This window comes from Leucopleurus acutus, assembly GCF_964270905.1.
Source record: "Leucopleurus acutus genome assembly, chromosome: Y".
Taxonomy (NCBI): domain Eukaryota; kingdom Metazoa; phylum Chordata; class Mammalia; order Artiodactyla; family Delphinidae; genus Leucopleurus; species Leucopleurus acutus.
Window position 1 is genome coordinate 15,929,308 of NC_139164.1, and position 16,179 is coordinate 15,945,486.

Genomic DNA, 16,179 nt, shown 5'->3' on the forward strand with positions numbered 1-16,179 from the left:
TTGTGGTGGTGGCTTCTGTACAGGTGGAAGAACCCCTCCATTCTGCAGGGACTGTTTTTATCCAATGTAATATATTTTAGAACTTACTTAATAAAAGGTCTGTTCTAGAAAGCTGAAAAGACACTGTTGTTCAGAAAAGACCTGGGTCATCTTCATTCATTTCTTCACTGGTCACTTGTGCATTGCACACAAACAAACCACACTGTTTGTTGAGATATCAAGGGGATATTGAACAGACTTGCCTTGCAGTGTGTTAGGAAGTTCATGCTCCTGAATCACTGAGGTTCTGTTTCTCTGAGGAACAAGTCAATCAGGGAATTGTCTACCACAGTCATGGCTTTCAAAGATACTGGAAAGACTCCCAGCGGTAGAGCCAGAGGCAGTGATTCACTGGATTCAAATCATCCTCACCAGCTGCAGTGTGAAAGCTTTGGAGAAGGTGTGTGCTTACCTAATCAGAGGTGCAAAGGAAAAGAAGCTCAAAGTGAAAGGACCAGTTCAGATGCCTACCAAAACTCCTGAGAAAAGCTACAGGGAAAACTTGTGATGAAGCTTCTAAGACTTGGTTTTTTTTCCAGATGAGGATCCACAAGAGACTCTTAACCTGCACAGTCTTTCTGAGATTGTTAAGCAAATTACTTCCGTCAGTATGGAGCTGAGGTTGAAGTTATCATTACAGATGTCTAAATCAACATTTCAAATAAATTGATAATCAGTTGTTAAACAAAAAGACAATGATTTTAATAGACATTTCTCAAAAAAATATACAAACGTCCAAAGAGGCACATGTACATATACTAAACGTCATTAATTATTTAAAAAATGCAAATCAAAAACTCCATGCTGCACCACTTCACATCACCATAATAATAAAAAAAACCCTAAAAATAATAAGTGTTTGTGAGTGTGGAGAAACTGGAACCTTATTCACTGACTATGGCAATGTAAAATGGTGCAGTCACTGAGAAAAAGAGTATGGCAGTTCCTGAATAAGTTAAACATGAAATTAATGTATGATCCCTCAATTCCCTTCTGAGAATACACTCAAAAGAACTGAAAACAGGGACTCAAACAAGTACATATTCAGTCATGTTATCAGCAGTTCACAAGAATCAAAAGATGGAAAAAAGATATGTCTATCAAGGGATAGATGGAAAACAAATTATGGTATATCCATGTACTGAAATCTTATTCAGCCATAAGAAAGCATGAGGTACATTAAATAAATCTACACAGATGAATCTTAAAAACACTATGCTAATGAAAGAAAAACATGACACGAAGCAACATATAAGTCCATTTACATTAAATATCCCGAAAGAGCAAATCCTTCAAGATGAAAAGCAAAGCAGTGCTGGCTGAGGGTCATGCAGCAGTAAATGAGAACTATTTAATGGGTAAAGAATTTCCGTTTGTGTGATAAAAATTGGAGCTTGATAAAGACAGTGAATGCACAACACTGTATATGTACTAATGCCACTAAATTGTTCACTTTCATACAGCTAATTTTATATGACAAATTTCAACTTAAAAACCATTTTCATGAAAAGTGAAAGTGGAACCCATTGAATGAGAGAAATTTTTTGCAAATCATATATCCTAAAAGTCTCATGTTTGGAATATATAAAGAACTCATACAGTTTAACACGATGGTAAACAAAGGATCTGAATAAATATTTTCAGAGGAAATACACAAAAAGCAAACAAGCTCATGAAAAGATGCTTCACATCATTAGTAATTCAGTAAATGCAAATCAAAATCACAATGAGAACCACTTCATATCTGCTAGGATGTCAATAAACAAAAAAAGGAAAATACCAAGTGTTGGCCAGGATACGGAAATATTGGACCCTCACGTGTGCCTTGTATGGAATGTACAGGAAAGTAATATGAATAGCCTCTGTGGAAAATAATAAATCAGTTCTTCAAAAAGCTAAATATAGATACCACATGACTCAAAATGTCCTCTCATCATTTAAAATCATTAAAAGCAGGTGTTCAATTAAACACTACATAAATATTCATAGCAGCATTATTCACATCAGCCAACCCAAATGCCCATCAATTAAATGTGTTAGCAAACGTGGTGTATCAAAAAATAGAACATTATCTACCTAAAATAATGAAGTACTGAAAGTGCTATATGAAAAATCTTGAAACTATGCTAAGTGAAAAAAGCCAGACACAAAAGGTCACATATCATATGATTCCATTTATATGAAATATCCAGATTAGATAAATCCATAGAGGCAGAAAGCAAATGTTCTGGGAGAAAATGTTAAAAAAGTTTTTAATGTAACATCACCATATACATCTATGATTAACTGATTATAAACACGATGTCAAGACCACTCAGTGGAGAAAGAATAGTCTCTTAACAAATGTGCTAACAATTAGATACCCACATATCAAAGAATGAAGATGAACCATCACCACATATCATATTCCAAAAATAACTTAAAATGGATCAAAGGCCTAAATATAAGGACAAAATTTATAAAACTCAAAAGAAGTCATAGGGGTAATTCTTCATGACCTTGGATCTGGCAGAACATTTGTACATTGACACCAAAGCACAAGTGATAAAAAATCAATTTGGGTTTCATTAAATTAAAATTAAAAATTTTGTGCATCAAAATATGATCAAGAAAGCAAAAAACCCTCAGGATAGCAGAAATTATTTGCTAATCATGTTACTGACAAGCATCCAGTATCCAGAATAAAGAACTCCTACAACCATTATGCTTACACATAATAATAATGTATAATGTATATGATAAATTATATATTACATATATTTATTTATATAAACTAAGCCACTCCAGAAAGCAAAGCAAGAAGTCAGAAATATGCTTCTTTAAGAAAATTTGCTATTTTGATACTTCTTTCTAGGTAAATTTCTTAGGTCAAGAATAACAAGTTCAAATTAGGATTTCATTTTTCTTTTCCTGTATGTTGTAAAGATATATACTCCCTCACACCCTAGAAACTTCTATTTACCAAGGTGGCAAACATTCTCCCTTCTTTGTAATCTAATAAAAGAAACCAAGGCATTCTGTTTCCTGATATTTACCCCATAAATATTAGTTTACCAAAAAATCTGGAAAATTCAAATTTTCATTGTATACAATAATGTATATTACATAAATTCTAGAAATTCCTGTTATTAAACATATTAACTAGCATAACTAACATATTAATCTAACCTAAAGTTAGATTGCTTTCTTACATTTTGATGATCTAAAGTCAAGCTTCAGCACAATATATTCAGCATGCACTAGGTTTTTGATAAAGAACAGAAGGGAAAAAACAAAACTCCAGGTGTACAATGTAAAGAACTTTTATTTTGAAAAGTTTTAGGAAGATCTGGGGTGTTATTCAGAAATTTTTGTAATACCTGACAGTTTTCTACAATGAGAAATTGTAATTTTCAATGAGAAAAGAACTGAATACAAAAGATTTTAATAAATATAAAATAAAATTGGAAAAGTTAAATTTTCTCATGGCAAAGATAAGATATCATGCAAGGTTTGGATATGCCCATTAAACTATATAAATCAACAACTAGATATTTGATAAGATACCAAGGATGTTGGTGTTTACAAGCTAAAATACCTATGTATTTTGTATAAGATAGTTCTTACAAATTTTATATGGAAAAATTGACTCAGTAGTCTTTTTTATAATTTTATAAATCATATTAATATAACCTTGGAAATTTTGAAGTGCATTTATTGTTAGTAATGGATATTTATCTTGGTTACTTGTATCTCTCCAAGTGCATGGTTTTTCCGTATGTTCCATAAGTTATCAAAAATTAAAATTGTTGCCTTTTGACTACCAGTTGAAAACCACTTTTCATTAATATTACAGATCCACTCATTAATAAGAGGGAAGACAATGTAAGAGCAACATTCTAAAAGTGCATTTCAAAATCTAGGGATACCTTAATTTTTTGGAAGAAAGCAAAGAGTTGAAGCATAAAGTAACTTTGATGGTTATATCATGGATGGGTCCGGGTCTCCAGAACCAAAATAAAGATATTTCAGGTTCTTCAAGAAATTCAGTGCTTTGTGACCACCTGGAGAGGTGGGATAGGGAGGGTGGGAGGGAGGGAGATGCAAGAGGGAAGAGATATAGGAACATATGTATATGTATAACTGAGTCACTTTGTTATAAAGCAGAAACTAACACACCATTGTAAAGCAATTATACCCCAATAAAGATGAGAAAAACAACAATAGCAACAACAACAACAACAAAAAAGAAATTAACCAAGCTCAAAAAACATTAACTTGCATATCTTTGAATTTACAATTAAAAAGCAGCAATAGGGTATGAGGATCCAAAACCTAAATATTTAAATAATGATCATTAAATTACATTTAAAGTTTCTGATTACTAACTTCTTGACAGAGCCAGTGCTGTCCTTGATACTGATGAAACTGACAGTGTCATGAGGGCTTTAGTGTAGGCATCTGTGTGGTGCTCAGCAGCTGCAGAGTGAATTATCAAGTTTATGTTTATTAACTGTTCTTGTTCCTCAGAGGTAGCAGCAGATATAGATGATGGGTTTTCTTCTGCCATTTTTCACATTATGTCCCTGAAAATCCAGTTTCTAATTTTGTCTACTGAAGGATTTTGTAAGTCTGGATAAAAAGTAGGAAGCTGAAAGATAGGAGCAAGAAAAGCATGCAGTGCTGCTTCTGACCCTTGCTGTTATACTTTAATCTCTTCTCCTTTTAACAGTACATATAAGTACATGAAGAAAACCCATCAGCAAGAGGATCTAACCTCCAGCATGATGAAGAAAGCAGCAGCAGTGAGACGATCAGAAGGGAGTAATTTTAAAAATGTAAGAGAATAAAAAGATGAATAAACATCAGTACAAAAAGAGGCAGGTAACCAAGACCAAAGGAAAAAGAACAAGAAGGCTGAAATAAATGAGTTTCAATGACAGAATGGTGGAAAATGCCAAAATGATACTGCAAGGGTTTTTAATCTTAGAATAATTTGAACAGGGCAAATATGGGAAAGAAACATTAGACAGGAGAAACTAGAGAACAAGAGAGAATGGAATCCAGAGACAGAGGGAAAAATAAGTCAGAGACAGAAAATGGAAATACAAACTGGAAATAAAGTACAAGACACCTACCTCAGTACAACCTTGGGCAAACATACTAATCTGAAAAAAAAGAAGTGACAAACCACAGAGATAGCTAAAATAGAGATAGCAAACAGATAAGAAGAGATGAACTAGGAAAGCAGAAACAAAATGCAAAACATAATACATCACTTGCTTATTGTGTACCAAACTAATCCATGTTTAGCCTGATAAGCATTTGCAATATCATAGTAAGTAAGAGACAGAGCTCCTAACTCTCATTATTAAAAGATCCAGAAAAATCTGGCAAGTGTAAAACTCAAGAAACAAAATTGGGGAAAAAAATTTTTTTAAAGCAACATATTGGGGAAGTGGGCCAAATTTAAGAAAAAAAATGTAGAGGTAATAAAAGAGAAAGAGGGAAGAAAGAAAATGAGAAAAACAGAGATAACAAAAGAAAGAACAAGGCAAAATATTATTACTCATGCAGATAGATAGAAATAAACTGTAATAAAATAATATTTGGAAAGAAAATTAGAGATTCAAGAAGAGAGACGGAGTTGACTGTAGAGAGAACAAATGTTATAATTTGTTAAAATTTGCTGATGCAGGGGCGCCCCCTGCATCAGCACTCCCATTCCCTGGGACAATGTTCCTAGTATAGTGAAAGGGAAAAACATACACTTAAAGGGAATAGAGCAAGCTCAATACCAACACTCAGGGTTTCTCTCCAACAATGGAGGAATAGATTGATGAAAGTCACTAAGCAGAGAGAAATCTCACCTCACATTAAGTGCAAGCTCTCACTCTTTGATCTCATTTCACCTTCTACCAAGATTACAGCTTTTAGTACACACTGAGAAAAGTCATGATTGGCATCCACATCAAGTCCAGCCCTCTCACCAGAGGCATGTGCACAAAGAGACAGCTCCAACACGCATTCAAGATGACAATAGGTAATGGTTGAAAGTAAAGGAGTAGAGGTAGAGAATGTTAAGTAAAAAGAAAAGGTAAAGAACTACCAACAATAGAAACAGCAAGGTTAAAAACACTGAAAAACTTAATAATGAAATAGAAATAAACAATTTACCATATGAAGAATTAAAAACATTGGTTAAAAAATGATAAGTGATCAATGTAATACACCATAATAACAAATTGAAGGATAAAACCATATGATAGTCTCAATACATGCAGAAAAAGCTTTCAACAAAATTCAACACCCATTTATGATAAAAACTCTCCAGTAAGTAGGCATAGAGAACTTAATTCAATATTATAAAGGAAATATATGACAAAACCACAGAGAACATCGTTCTCAATGGTGAAAAACAGAAATAACTTCCTCAAAGATCACGAACAAGACAAGGTTGCCCAGTCTCACCACTATTATTCAACAGAGTTTTGGAAGTTTTAGCCACAGCAGTCAGAGAAGAAACAGAAATAAAATGAATTCAAATCTGAACAGAAGAATTAAAATTGTCACTGTTTGCAGATGAGATTATACTATACCCAGAGGATCCTAAAGATGCCCCCAGAAAAATACTAGAGCCAATCAATGAATTTCATACAGTTGCAGGATACAAAATTAATGCACAGAAATCTCTTGCATTCTTATATATTATGATGAAAAATCTGACGGAGAAATTAAGGAAACACTCCTATTTACCACTGCAACAAAAAGAATAAAATACCTAGGAATAAACCTACCAAAGGAGACAATAGACCTGTATGCAGAAAACTATAAGAGTCTGATGAAACATATTAAAAATGTTACAAACAGATGGAGAGATATACCATGTTCTTGGATTGGAAGAATCAACATTGTGAAAATGACTCTACTAACCAGAGCAATCTACAGATTCAATGCAACCCTACCAAACTACCAATGGCATTTTTTACAGAACTAGAACAAAAATTTCACAATTTGTATGGAAACACAAAAGACCCCAAATAGCCAAAGCAATCTTGAGAAAGAAAAACGGAGCTGGAGGATTCAGGCTCCCTGAGTTCAGATTATAGTACAAAGCTACAGTAATCAGGACAGTGTGGTAATGGCACAAAAACAGAAATATAGATAAATGGAACAGGAAAGAAAGTCCAGAGATAAACCCATGCAAATATGGTCACCTTATCTTTGATAAAAGATTCTAGAATTCATAATGTGGAAAAGAGAGACTCTTCAATAAGTGGGGCTGGGAAAACTGGATGCCTACATGTAAAATAATGAAATTAGAACACCTCCTAACACCACACACAAACATAAACTGTAAATGGATTAAAGACCTAAATGAAAGGCCAGATATGCTAAAACTCTTAGAGGGAAATATAGGTAGAACCTGCTCAGAGCAAGTCCCTTTTTGATCCACCTCCTAAAGAAATGGAAATAAAAACAAAACTAAACACATGGGACCTACTGAAACTTAAAAGTTTTGCACAGCAAAAGAAACCATAAAGAAGAAAAAAGACAACCCTCTGAATAGGAGAAAATATTTTCAAATGAAGCAACTGAGAAAGGATTAATATACAAGCAGCTTATGCAGCTCAATATCAATAAAAACAAACAATCCAAAACAAAAATCAGCAGAAGATCTAAATAGACATTTCTCCAAAGAAGATATACAGATCGCCAACAAACACATGAAAGAATGCTCAGCATCACTAATCATTAGAGAAATGCAAATCAAAACTACAATGAGGTATCACCTCCCACCAGTCAGAATGGCCATCATCAAAAAATCTACAATCAATAAATGCTGCAGAGGATGTGGAGAAAAGGGAACACTCTTACACTGTTGTTGGGAATATAAATTGATACAGTCACTATGGAAAACACTGTGGAGCTTCCTTATAAGCTAAAAATAGAACTACTATATCACCAGCAGTCCTAGTACTGGGCATATACCCTGAAAAAAGTATAATTCAAAAAGAGCCAAGTACCACAATGTTCATTACAGCACTATTTACAATAGCAAGGTTGTGGAATCAACCTAATTATCCATCTACAGATGAACGGATAAAGATGAGGCACATATATACAATGGAATATTACTCAGCCATGAAAAGAAACAAAATTGAGTTATTTGTAGTGAGGTGGATGGACCTAGAGTCTGTTATACAGAGTGAAGTAAGTCAGAAAGGGAAAAACAAATGCCATACGCTAAAATACATGTATGGAATCTAAAAAGAAAATATGTTCTGAAGAAGCTAGGGGCAGGACAGGAATAAAGAGACAGACATAGAGAATGGACTTGAGGACACGGGGAGGGGGAAGGGTAAGCTGGGACGAAGTGAGAGAGTGGCATGGACATTATACACTAGCAAACTTAAAAGAGATAGCTAGTGGGAAGCATCGGCATAGGACAGGGAGATCAGCTCGGTGCTTTGTGACTACCTAGAAGAGTGGTATAGGAGGGTGGGAGGGAGATGCAAGAGGGAGAGGATAAGGGGATATATGTGTACGTAAATCTGATTCACGTTGTAATACTGTAGAAATTAACACACCATTTTAAAGCAATTATACTCCAATAAAGATGTTTAAAAATATGATAACTGATTGTGGAAAATAATTAATATAACCACTGAGCACTTTAACAGTAGAAAATATAAAAACTACCCTATTAGGAATAAATAATTTAATATCTGAAATCAAAAAAAAAAGTAGAAGGCATGAATAACAGAATAAATGATACAGAAGAATGCATAAGTGACCTGGAAGGTAGAATAATAGAAATCACCTAATCAGAACAACAGAAAGAAAAATGATTTTTTAAAAGTAAAAGCAATTTAGGAGATCTCTTGGATAAAGGCATTCCAAGGTTCCATTAAAGGGGTTCCACAATGAGAGGAGAGAGAGAAGGACATTGACTGTGTATTTGAAAAACTTACCACTGAAAACTTTCCAAACCTGGAGAAGGGAAGAGATATCCAAATATGGGAAGCACAAAGGGTGCCAAAGAAGATAAATACAAACAAACCCACGACAAGACATATCCTGATTAAACTGGCAAAAGTTGAAAACAGAAAATTCTAAAGGCAGCCAGAGAAAAACAGTAAGTCATAAACAAGGTAATGCCTATAAAGTTGTCAGTTGATTTCTGAGCAGAGACATTACAAACCAGAAGAGAGTGGCATGACATATTCAAGGTGATGAAAGGAAAAACCTGAAACTGAGGACACTCTGTCCACCTAGATTATCATTTGGGATAGTAGGAGATATAAATCTTCTCAGAGAAGAAAAAAGTAAAAGAATTCATCAATACTAAACCTACTTTTAAAGAAATGTTGAAGGGTCTTCTCTAAATGGAAAAGAAGTAAGAATTTATAAGAAAGTGAAAATCTCACTAGGAAAGGCTATATATAGTGAGGAGTAAAGGTCATTTTTTTTAATTTTATTTTTTAAAATAAATTTTATTTATTTATTTTTAAAATTTTTGGCTAAGTTGGGTCTTTTTTGCTGCGCACAGGCTTTCTCTAGCTGTGGCAAGCAGGGGTTACTCTTCATTGTGATGTGCAGACTTCTCATTGCAGTGGCTTCTCTTGTTGCCGAGCATGGGTTCTAGGCATGCAGGCTTCAGTAGTTGTTGCACATGGGCTCAGTAGTTGTGGCTTATGGGCTCTATGTTGCAGGCTCAGTAGTAGTGGTGCACGGGCTTAGTTGATCTGTGGCATGTGGTATCTTCCTGGTCCAGGTCTTGAACCCATGTCCCCAGTGGGTTGACCCCAATGGATGAACCCAATCCATCCATTGGCAGGTGGATTTTTAATCACTGTGCCACCAGGGAAGCCCAAAGGTTATTAAATAGGCAGAATCAAGGTGGCAGAATAGGAGGATGTGGAGTTTGGGTCTCCTCATAGGTACAGAAGGGGGACATTGGAAGAGTTCCCATGGAGCACCTGCTGGGCACTGGTGGGGGTCCATGAACAACTACAGGGATGGAGGGAGTCCTCACTCAACCGAGTGGGGCATGGTAAGGAAGGAGAGAGGGAGAGGGGTGGAGGCAGGATTGAACCGTCACCCTTGGGTGCAGCTGTGGGAGAGGAGAGGTTCCCACACTTGGGGGATCCCACCCATGGTGGGGGTATTGGCGGGGACACAGGAGAACTTTTGGGGGATCAGGGGATTGGAGGGGAGCATGGCAACCAGTCTGTGGGGGGTGGGAAGGAGTGGAACCTGTGCCCATAGTCCATGCTGCAGTCCTGCACACCCCAGGGAGGAGGTGGGGAGGAAGGCTGGGTGCTGGAAAGTGAGGTTTTGAGGGTGAACCCAGTTGGGGATGACTGTTGGTGGTGAGGAGACAGCCTGGGGTGGCAGGGGGAGGGGTTCCACACCAGAAACATTGGTGGGGAAGGCCAGGGCTACCAGGGACATGGGGCATCATTATTGAGTGGAACACAAAGGGTGGGGACGCTATTGTGGTGCCCTTCCCTGACTTCTGCCTGGCCTCCTTAGGAAGTGGAGAGGGAACACGCCTCAGCACCTACCTGTCAAGCCCTGGTGAGCCTGCTAGGGCCTTGGGCCTAAGCCCTGCCCCTGCCAGGGCCTCCTCTGGCCATGCGGGTCCCAGGGAACACTAGTGCCACATAGCAAGGCCTCTATGGATGGCATGGGTCCCGGCAGCCTGCCCGGCACACACAAGAGGGCCTCCTCTGGCCATGCTGAACTAAAGAAACTTCTCTAGGTGGGAAGCACAAGGGAGGAAAAAGACCTACAGAGACAAACCCAAAACAACTAAGAAAATGGTAAAAGGAATATATATATCAACAATTATCTTAAATGTAAATGAATTAAATGCTCCAACCAAAAGACATAGACTGACTGAATGGATACAGACACAAGACCTGTACATATGCTGTCTACAAGAGACCCTCTTCAGACCTAGGGACACAAACAGACTGAAAGTGAGGGGATGGAAAAAGATATTCCATGGAAATGGAAATCAAAAGAAAGCTGGAGTAGCAATTCTCATGTCAGACAAAGTAGACATTAAAATAAAGACTATTTCAAGAGACAAAGAAGAACACTACACAATGATCAAGTGATTGATCCGAGAAGAAGATATAACAATTGTAAATATTTATGCACCCAACATAGGAGCACCTCAATACATAAGGCAAATACTAACAGCCATAAAAGGGGAAATCGACAGTAACACACCATAGTAGGGGACTTTAAAACCCCCTTATACCAAGGAACAGATCATCCAGACGGAAAATTAATAAGAAAACACAAACTTTAAATGCCACATTAGACCAACATAGACTTAATTGATATTTATAGGACCTTCCACACAAAAGTGGCAGAGTACACTTTCTTCTCAAGTACACTTGGAACATTCTCCAGGAGAGGTCCTATGTTGGGTCATAAATCAAAACTTGTGCTATGCCAAAAGCCTGATTTCAGGTTTAAGGTTTGTTGGATTTCTTGGCAAAATAAACAATCGTTTCATACATATAAACAGCTTTAATCAACACTTTAATGGAAGGTGATTTAGTTTAATTTTAATATACAATCATTAGAAGGAAAGGAATAAGAATATTAGAAAACATAACAGGGCATGCATCACCAAATCAGGCAGACACATACATCTAGATGCAAACAGTGCTGGGAAGTCCCGAGTAACAGGAATCCGGAGTGCCAGTTGGGAAAGGTCCTGGGTGGTGTGTCCACCCCATGGATGAGACTTCAGATTGGAGTTCTGGGGGCTTCCGTTTATAATTCCAGGCTGCAAACTGATATCTCCAGTTTGTACGCAAAAATGCAGCTCTAGTTCAATTGTGACAATGCTGTTGATTTCACCATGTGAGTCACAAGATTTTCCAGGCCCCGGAAGACTGGCCAGGTCACCAGGGCTCAAGAAATTCCAAGATGCACGCCGTTTCTTGTAAGCGCTGCTTGACTCGCTAGCAGCAATTCTTGGGTGTTCAAGCAGGCACACAGTCCTGGCAAGGTCACAGGTCTGGCAGAGGCCTGCTTCTGCCTCTGAAGCCTGAACGATACTATTTTACTAGTTTTCCCAATATTCAGCCTCTAGGATTGTTTAGGCTGAAGAGCATAAGAATAAGACAATATAACACAAGCAGTTTTTCAAGATAAGTAACAATTCCAAAGTCAGTTAAATGAGTACAATGAATAGTACAAAAAATGGATTAAACAAGGCAGAGAGCAATTGTTTAGCTTGAGGCGACTGAGTAAGAAAAAAGTCCCATATCCCATGGATGCTTCTGTACGTTAACTCCCACATCCATTAATTTGTTGGGTGAGATAGTAGTAGCAGTACAGTGTTCTAACAAAGTATGACTATGTGTATCTACAAATTTTTGTAATAAATTTGATTTTTGTAATATTCATTTCAGAGATTCAAGGGAGATACTAATATTGGGAATAGATCAAGTAAGAATTAGCATTTGAGTCCACAACAATTGTTTGTGTATGGGGGAAAAGAAGTAAGCTGTCCCTTTCCAATATAAGTGATTTACATGTGCTAGACATCCTGAAAAAGGGTTTCCTAGCTGATAAGTAGAAGTAGTCTTAATGTCATGTGTCAAAATACATATAAACTGGGGAGCAACTTTAAAAAACATACTATAGGATTGAGGAAATATAGTCCATTCACACTAGTTAATGGAATTCTCTAAGAAACAGGGTTCCCAGATGTGGGAAGTCAGGCCACAAAGCAATGCTTCAATAGTCTTTTCACAGTCTGTTAATAAATGGGGATGATTATTAAAATCTAAGTAATTTCCAGCAAAATGAGGCAAGGAATATTCATTTCCAAAAATGATAGGCAACACATGAAATTGACACGTAGAACTTGTGTTAACAACCTTATAATGATATAAAGTCCATGAGCACCAGGTGTCTGTGCATTTAGTAATGCTGTCTGGAACAAGTATCAGATGGATTTTAGGTATCCATACATTAAATAATTTTCTCCATGTATATTCATTAGTAGACATTAACATATCTTGGGCTTAATTTGACTACAAGAGAGGAGGAATTAGGAGATGGAATAAAACCTCTAGCCCATGGGTTATCAGTGTTTACTCTGGAGCAGACAGACAGGTTTTGAACACAGAAAGTCATAATTAGAGGACAGGCCTCCTTTGCAGGGCAGGTGAAGCTATCTTTGGTTCGGGTCTGGCTCACGTTTTTCCAGTGGAAGATTCCTCAATGTTTTCTTTCATGTTCCTTTTTTTCAACCGTAGCAGATATCCTGGAGTTGAGGCATGGGGGTTATGTTCTTTGTTTGACTGCAGCATAGATCCTAGGGTTAAGACATAGGTGATGATCCACATCACAGTCAAGACTCCAAAAACAATCTATTCACAAGAATAACAATGGGTTAATGGCACATATTTCCATTTTTCTTGTCTAGGGATCATCACCAACACAGTGTTATCTTTTCCTTGTGCAGTTACATCAGCAGATATAGGGGGACGGTTGGGTTGTTTCACCCAGACTTTAGCTCCAAATGAATGTGCTTCATCCATGGATCCAAAATCTCCATCAACCTTAACAGTTAATAGGGTGGGAGGTTGTCCTTTCTGGACTTTACCAATCACACATGGAAGAATCAGTAGTTGGGCAATCTGATCATGTTTATTAATAAACAGATCATTATTTCCTTCATTTTGTAAAAGCACCTAAATTTCTCCTTGAAAATCAGGTTCAGTAACTCCCCTGTGGACACAAATACCTTTAAGGACCAGACTCCACTGTTCTTTAATTAGTCCAAAATGTACAGGAGACATCATTATGTTGATACCAGTTGATACAGCACAAATTCACCTTTTAGTAAGTCTTTGTTCAGGTATAGAATATAAATTAAATCCTGCAGCCTCAGAAGAGGCTTGAAAATGTGCTAATCCTCCAGGCGAAATTACCCAATATTCAGTTGTTTCTGGATAAGTCTCTATTTTATGAGTTTGTAAGTTTGATATAGTCATTCTCATCAGGGAAGTTTCTGATTGTCCGGTAGGTCTAGTATTTGAAATGTTGAAGGCAGTATTCAAGTTAGTTTTCCATTTTTTATAAGAGTTCTCTCCAAGTTAAATTAATTGCTGTTTAAGCAAACCATTCATTCTTTCAATCAAACCGGGTGTTTGAGGGTAGTAAGGGGTATGAAAAATCCATTATATATTGTACTCCTGGGCAAATTCTTGTATTAACTTACCTTTGAAATGTGACCCACTGTCACTTTGAATTTGAAGTGGAACACCATAATATAAATTAATTACCTCTAATGTTTTAATAGTATTAGTCTGGTTGACTTTTCCAAATGGGATTGCTACTAACTATCCAGAATAGGTGTCCACAGCAATACACACGTATTGACTTCCTTTATCTCGAATTAATAGACCAACATAATCAATGTGCCATATATGGGCATATATATGCCCAGGCAGTTTGCAGTGGGTCAGCTGTCCTTTAATTGTGGAAAGCTCCTATGTTTAACATGGTGAAAAATTGGACATTGCAAAATCCTGGGTTAAGAAATACTTTAATCCTGAGCCCACATGTATGTAGATTTTTCTCCCAGATGACCACATTTCTGGTGCACCCAAAGTGCCAATGCTTTGAGATCCCTGGAATCTGGATCGAATTCCACTGTCTGATTCTGAGTTTGTTCATCTGTAATTGAATTATACCATCGTTCCATCAAATTGGGTGTATTATGGGTGTCTACATGAAAAACTGAGACATTAGTTTTCTGCACAGTTTCCCAAATATCTACCCATAGCTATTTTCCCCACAACTCCTTTGAATGAATTATTTCTATAAATATAACATTCTGTTAAATTTTCTTGTTTCAAAATTGATATACTGCATACAGTTCAGTAAATTGACTGCCTTTTCCCTCTCTAGTAGTAGTTAACAGTTTTGTTGTGAATGGATTGTAGGCTACTGCTTTCCAGTAACAAACAGATCCAATATATATTGCCGAGCCATCTGTAAACCAGGCATGTTTCTCTTCTGTCTTGGTTAAAGACTCAAGGGCTTTCCCCATTTTACAGGCCACTAGGTTATCTTGGGTTTAATCATGACTTCCGGCTTCAGGTTTTCCATTGGAATTTCAAAACCTTTTCATGTAAAACAGCGTCACCCCGTGGACCCAGTTTGGTCTCGTCTTGTATATACCATTTCCATTTAATTATACTAGACTCCTGCTGTGCCCCATTCTATGGGTCTTTGGTGAGCTAAAAATCCATTGCATAATTGGCACTTGAGGACTTAATATGAGAGTATGACCCACAGTTATTTGTTCAGTATCAATTAACGCCCAATAACAAGCCAACAAATGATTATCAAAGGTAGTTTGATTTTTCCAAACCTCTGCAAACTTTCTACTCCAAAAACCAAAAGACACTCTTTTGCCCTGCTGCTTCTGCCATGAGCTCCAATTCATATACAGTTCGTTGATTGACAAGTGTAATTCTATGTCCCCTTGTTTTAGGTCACCGGGGCATCTGATCTCCATCCAAAGATAAACTACTGAGATAAGCTTTAGAATAATTCAATTAAACTTTTTAGTAATAAAACATAACAACAAGGAACTACCAGGGAAATGAATCCTGGTAAACACACACCTCAATTAAGAAAACTAGAATTTAATATTTAGTGAAATATTCTTTTTTTTAAACTGATTGTGAGGGCATTAACCCTGTGGCCAGGGAAGGCTAATCCTGTCAAATAAAGAATGAGGTTTGGCAGGGAGCTGGGAAATGCCAAGTGGCTGTCTTGGATTTCCCATAGCCCTGACTGTTTGATTTACAGCTATTGGTGACTGGTTTTAATTTTTCAGACTTAGGAGTATACCATTGTCCTGTTACAAGGACAACAGGACAGCAAAAGTCTTAGAATGAGACATTAATTTTTTGTAGAAGCAGAGTGAGCTTTATCTACATGTGCAATAATCTTCATAGATCATTGTGAAATAATACTTATTTACTTTACCAAAGTGACAATACAAGATTTCAAAGGCAGAAATCTTCTTTTGTGATAGAACAGATCATTTAAGAGGTAAAGAAACATAAAATCATTATCATAGGCAGTTCAACATCTCAAGAAAAC

General features: G+C 36.8%; 1 pseudogene across 1 annotated transcript in view; it reads left to right on the forward strand.

Moving 5' to 3' along the window:
* Positions 1 to 333: 333 nt before the first annotated feature.
* The window catches only part of LOC309978895 (protein SSXT-like), a 106,445-nt pseudogene continuing 90,599 nt past the window's right edge, over positions 334 to 16,179 (forward strand). Inside the window, exon 1 of the transcript in view lies at positions 334 to 439. The product of the transcript in view is annotated as a protein SSXT-like (transcript). The remainder of the gene's footprint in view (positions 440 to 16,179) is intronic.